We start from the raw sequence: 6000 nt of genomic DNA, 5'->3' as shown, positions 1-6000 counted from the left end.
TTGCCTCTTATATTCCAACTATTCATGTAGATTTGTTTAAAAATCATACCGACAACGGAATGTGTCCCAGCAGGTGGTTCTGCCGGCAGCGGTACACCGATGGAAGCAGACGACAATTCCCGACGTGTCTTACGCTCCCTAGGTGGCGCTTATCAAATTTGCACCAACAATCCACTACTTTTGCAGATTGCGAGAGGTATCCATTTCAATCCCATCCAATCCACTTGCCACCCAAAATGGCGCTGCCCATGTTGGATAGGGGGGCAAATAGTGAGGATAGGCTGATTGATAGCGCCCCATATTTCAAGACTTCATTGGTCGGAAAGCTGAAAAAGTGGGTGGAGCTTCAGGTATAAGCATGACCCATTAATGGCCAGACTCCCTTTTAATATACGGCTCTGGTTTAACGTATCGGAGAGCGCCTCGTAGCGGACAAAAGTTTCGTATTTTTTTTTGTCTGTTTATCTTGTCCAGTCCACCTTGCTTATTATTGATGGAGTATAGAACAGAACGTAAAGGCAATTTGCGAACGAAGAAGGTTGTTACAATAACGATTGACAGCTCTATTTAGTCACCACCTTCAGGCAGGAATAAATTGTCAAGAGAGGTGACCGTGTGTCTTTCGAAAAAAAAAAAAAAAAAAAAGATGTGCAGACACCACATGCACGATGTGCAGCTAATACTCGAGGACGTATTCGACAGCCTAAAATCTCCACTAATCACAATGCTACACTCTCATATCCGAAGCACATTGTACCAGCTCCGGTGGCGCAGCGGTAACGCGTGCGCTTGGAGACTGGGAGGTCCGCGGTTCGAATCCGCGGGCCGGCTGTGCCGTCTGGGGTTTTTCCTGGGTTTCCCTCAGATGTGTAATAGGCGTATGCCGGCACAGTTCCCCTGAAGTCGGCCCATGGACGCAGCTATCCTCCCCCGAGCGGATTCCGCTCGGTCTTCCACTTCACCCTCTCCTCCTCTCCACCACCTTTCCCTTCCCGAGAAACATGCCGCCTAATCAGGCAGGCAGACCTCTCGGGTTCCTCCCAACGACACTCCTCCTCCTCCTCCTCCAAGCACATTGTAGCACCATCCTGCCTTGTGTTACCCAACACACGCGTCCTGTCCTAACCCACCGTTCGAGTCGAGGAATAAACGTTCCCCTCGTAATATATACGTCCTGATAATTCAGTTGAACTGTCGCTCACCCAAAAGGGGAAGTACCGAACCACCGTTTCATCAAAGATGAGAAGGGTTTACCGCTTTAGAATTTCCCCATTCCCAATTTACCCCTTCAACCTGTCTCGTCTCGCTGATACCCTCGGTCTACGATGAGTCGCTTCATTAGCTTTCTGTCCGCTCTGATGTTCGGCCGTCTACCATCACCGGACGCGGTGCCAACTATGATGCACCGTCACTACCGACGCATCGTCTCGCGCATTCCGGGGGCGTTTCACGGCCTCCGGAACGAACTTGATATTTGCCGTAGCGTCCACGGTTACTTGTCGGCCGTAGTCAACCTTCTCTGCGACGTCCTGCAGGACAATCTGTGCCTGCAGGACGAGTGCCTCGACTTCGCGAGGTACGTCATCTCCCGCCACTCCCGTCGCTTCACGGCTGACGAATCAAATCGCCTCATTAATTCGATCGCCCAAGCCGTCCTTTCATCCCACGACACCTCGCTCGCCATGCCCATGGACCTCATAGAGGTCCTCATCAGACATCTCCACGCCCTGTGAGAGCTTCTGGATTCCCTTCTCTGACTTCGACCTTCTGCCTGTCCCCGGACCCCCATCACGACCTCGGATTCATTGGCTCCCAACAACTGCGGCATTCAACCTCACCTCCCCGTGGTGGGAGCTGGTAACGGGTTCGAAACACCACGGCGAACCCGGCCAACGAGGCTCTGAATGCCGCCACCAAACGCAAAAATGTCGTCTGCCTATCTACCGTCGAATGGAGCAAAATATGTGTACATCTACGCTACTGCTGATCAAAGTCACCTGTATACATCTCCGTCGCCAACAGCATCTTGTCTTTCAACATACTGCAACACTGGAATCCGAGGTCATCTACACAAGCTCCGCGTGGTCTGGCATCCAAAGTTGCATCTTCGCCAGCCACGTAGGAGCAGAAAATTGAACGTCTTGCCGCCTGCGCAGACATTATAAAAGAAGACTCTGCGCAGGCGGATTGGGTCGCGGGCCAGAGAAAGTTGTCTTCGAAAATAGTAAATATCGTCGAAGTCATCAAAGTCGTCATCTACATCCAGAAGGCTCATGAAATGTTCCTCTCGTCAGCACAGTCGTTGGAGATTCTGACACAGAAACCGAGACCAAAAGAACTCTGTCTACTCTGCCACTTCCTCAGAAGCCATGGCGGAGCACGGAAATAAGATAAGATCGTGATATACGCTTTGCAGTTGGGCAGTTAATGTGACAGTGATGTCAGCAAGCGAAATATGCAAAAAAAAAAAAAAAAGGACAGCGAGATCCACGAACGCACCTAGGATTCTTTCATCTGCAAAACCTGCAAAATATGCACCTCATCGTTTGAGCGAAGCACTCTGCTGTAACAGCGAAGAAAATGTCAGCGCAGGTCATGTCGTGGAACGAATGGTGAGGCTGAAGAGTATATACCCAGGAGAATTTCATCTGCAAGGACATGTCCTGGAAGAGGGACCAAGAAGACGTTGCGGCGGGCACCGTAAGCGAAATATGCAAAGAAAAAAAAGGGACGGCGTGATCCACGAAAGCACCAAGGATTCTTTCATCTGGAAGACCTGCAAAATATGCACCTCATCGTTTGAGCGAAGCACTCTGCTGTAACAGCGAAGAAAATGTCAGCGCAGGCCATGTCGTGGAACGAATGGTGAGGCTAAAGAGTATATACCCAGGAGAATTTCATCTGCAAGGACATGTCCTAGAACAGCAACCAAGAAGACGTTGCGGCGGACACCGTAAGCGAAATATGCAAAGAAAAAAAAGGGACGGCGTGATCCACGAAAGCACCAAGGATTCTTTCATCTGCAAAAACAGCAAAATATTCACCTTATCGTTTCAGCGAAGCACTCTGCTGTAACAGCGAAGAAAATGCCGAACTCGTCAGTCAAGTTCAGACTTTTGGAGCGACGTCTTCCACTGTAACCACTGTGACGTAGCAACCAATAAAGACGAGAAAAAGACTTGACGTGTTTGAGTATTCCTTGTGCTTCTCACGGCGTGCGCACGTTCAATTAAAGCGCGAGGCCGTACCTTACGTACCGTTCTGGGTACGTTCTAGTCGTTATTCCTCGTGCGTTGAAAACCTCAAAATCGTGGCGTAGTTCAATTGTGACTCCTTAGAATGCGTAACAAGAGAAGACGGCGGATGGTGAGAGTGAGCCGGATTTCGTTGCCTGGAAGAACGAGAAAACCTCACTCGCTAAGGACCAATGAGCGTGCGTCACATCCAGTTAGTCAGAGAATTACGTTTTCGCGTAAGTGCCGCCACTGGGCGCGTTAAGTTGGTGCTCCGGGAACAGTTCATTCGCTCCCGGGATCACTTAACCAAGCCAGAAAAAAAAAAAAGAAGAAAAAGAATGGGCCCAGTTGAAATTTGTCTTTGGTATGAATGGGACCCAACAAAATGTTTTAGTCTTTCAATTTTCTTACGTTTTTCTAAGGTTTCAATTTTGGCCTGATGTCTTAGGTCCGTTACTGGGGTCGGATTCACAAACGCGATCGTAAGATGCGCTGAGACGTCGTAGCCTGCGACGCGCGTACGACGGCGCCGTAAGTGCGATTCACAAAGCTATCGTAGTGGAGAGGGTATCCCCTTTGACGAGGAAAGGGAAGCTGCTCGTTTCGTGTCACGTGCACCTCCGAGAGAAACAGCCAAAGGGTGCGAGACTATGTTTTCGCTATGGTAACGACACTGATCTCGATTGTAAAAGGCTGGATCGCGGATTGGGAGCGCGAGCGTGAAGAAACCGGCCGCCATCTTACGGTACCCACAACAGTCGCCGCAGCGATCATGGCAACTTCTTGCAATTACGGTCGTACCAACCGCACTGGCAAGGTTACAGGGCCTAAATTTATACAGGTGAGTCACTCTTCATCAAGGAATAAATAGGCGTCCATTCTGTATATTTAGTTGACCATTATGAAGTGTTTTTTTGCCCAAAACGAGCACTGGATGCAGGTTGCTTGATCGCTCTTCCGGCGTTCAATCGAGCACACTTGCATTTTACCCGGCGGCAAATACAGTTTGAGCGCGTAATATGCTTGAAAGAACATGTTACACTACACAGGTAGTGTTGTCATCAATATATGTGCAAGCACTCGAGCGCTTTTTTGCATGCATTGCTGGCATGGTACACGGTGTTCTCAGTGGAAGCAAGTGCCACATTCATTTCTTTCAATTACCTTCGCGCACAAGTTCGGTACTACGTCATAATGAAACCACGATTGTCACCTTTTTTCATGTATTGGTATTGTTTTGTGCCTTGGTTTGATTTGTGACAAAGAATCCTACGTAACGGTGGTGTGGCGCGACTTGAATAACGGCTTTGTGTCTGAGCTGTATCGTCAGCTTGTTACGATAGTAATAATTTGTAGCGTGTCGTGCTATTTGTAGCAGTTTTTAAAGCAAAAGTGGTCACTCAATACAGGTTTCGTCATGAGGGCTACCCTGTGAATAATCTGTGCAGTGTGATACGGCTGGGTGTACAGGTAAGTATCACGTTCTTCATCCACTGGTTTCTACTTTACAGGAAGGAACAACCTCAGTGCACGCACTGTGGTTAGCCTCTCTCAGTTTTGCATATTTTCTTACATGTTCACATCAGAAACACACCTTACACTTTAGGCTCCTTCACCCAGCAATATAATAATTAGAGATTATAATTCTTTTTAGAAGAGTTCCCCATATTCTTTTTAGAATAGTTTTTAATCTTTTTTAATTTTTAGAAGATACAGGGATTGTAAACCATGTTTTAAACTGATGTTTTAACATTTGTCCAATGCATTTATTAAACAACATATTCATTTTTAACTGGTTGCACCCAAACCAATGTTCTGATGTATTATTTCCTTTGTTGTCGATGCACCATAAAAGTTGGAATAATCATCATCAGTGCAGGTTACTTCACAGCTGCCTCGACATACTCAAGAAATGGGTGCAGAACCTGCGTAATGCCCGCAAACTTTGACTACCACAGCACCTCCAGAAAGTAAAGGAATATGTGTCACATGGGATTTTTAAAGGCATTCACAGTATATAATACATGTATGAACTGTTGTAGATCTAAGCAGCTTCTACAGTACACTCTCAGAAATTAAAACTTGTCAGGGAACTGTGATAATTGTTTCAGTTAGTAGGCATGCACATATACGCTAAAGAAAACAATTATTTATTGAGAATGCACTTCTCTGGCTATACTCATGTTGTTTACATCTACTGTTGATCACATTCATTTATCACATATTATATTCTTATATATTATTATTATATTATCACATATTCGATCACATTAAATTTAAAATTTAGCATATAAGAGAAAATATCAGGAGGGAAGTTGCTATTCATTGCTCATTCCAACCTAAAATTGAGTGCTACAAATTTAGAGAGCGCACCTGACCACTGTCATTCCTAAAATATATATTGCCATTGTAGCAAGGTCACAAAACAATAAATGTAGCCTTTTGCGACCTCCCTGCACGTTCATTGTATCCTGAAACGCATAAGTGCAAGAAATAAATCTTGAACTTGAATAAACTTGACGTTGTATAAACTTGACATAAAATGTTGAATAATATAATGAATGATATAAAATATTGCATAAACTTGAACTCGTATATTCTCTTTACTCATCATCAGTGATCTTCATTACAAAGCCATATCGTGTTAGACTTTTTTGTTTGCGTTTCACAGACTGGGTACACGAGGGCCAAAATGACAAAATCACAACTGTTTCAACCTCCAAATAGTCCTGTTGCAATTTGAAGACCATACGTGGAGCTGCAT

This window comes from Ornithodoros turicata, chromosome 1, assembly GCF_037126465.1.
Source record: "Ornithodoros turicata isolate Travis chromosome 1, ASM3712646v1, whole genome shotgun sequence".
Classification (NCBI taxonomy): domain Eukaryota; kingdom Metazoa; phylum Arthropoda; class Arachnida; order Ixodida; family Argasidae; genus Ornithodoros; species Ornithodoros turicata.
The sequence above is the reverse complement of the archived record's forward strand: the minus strand, read 5'-3'. Positions refer to the sequence as shown.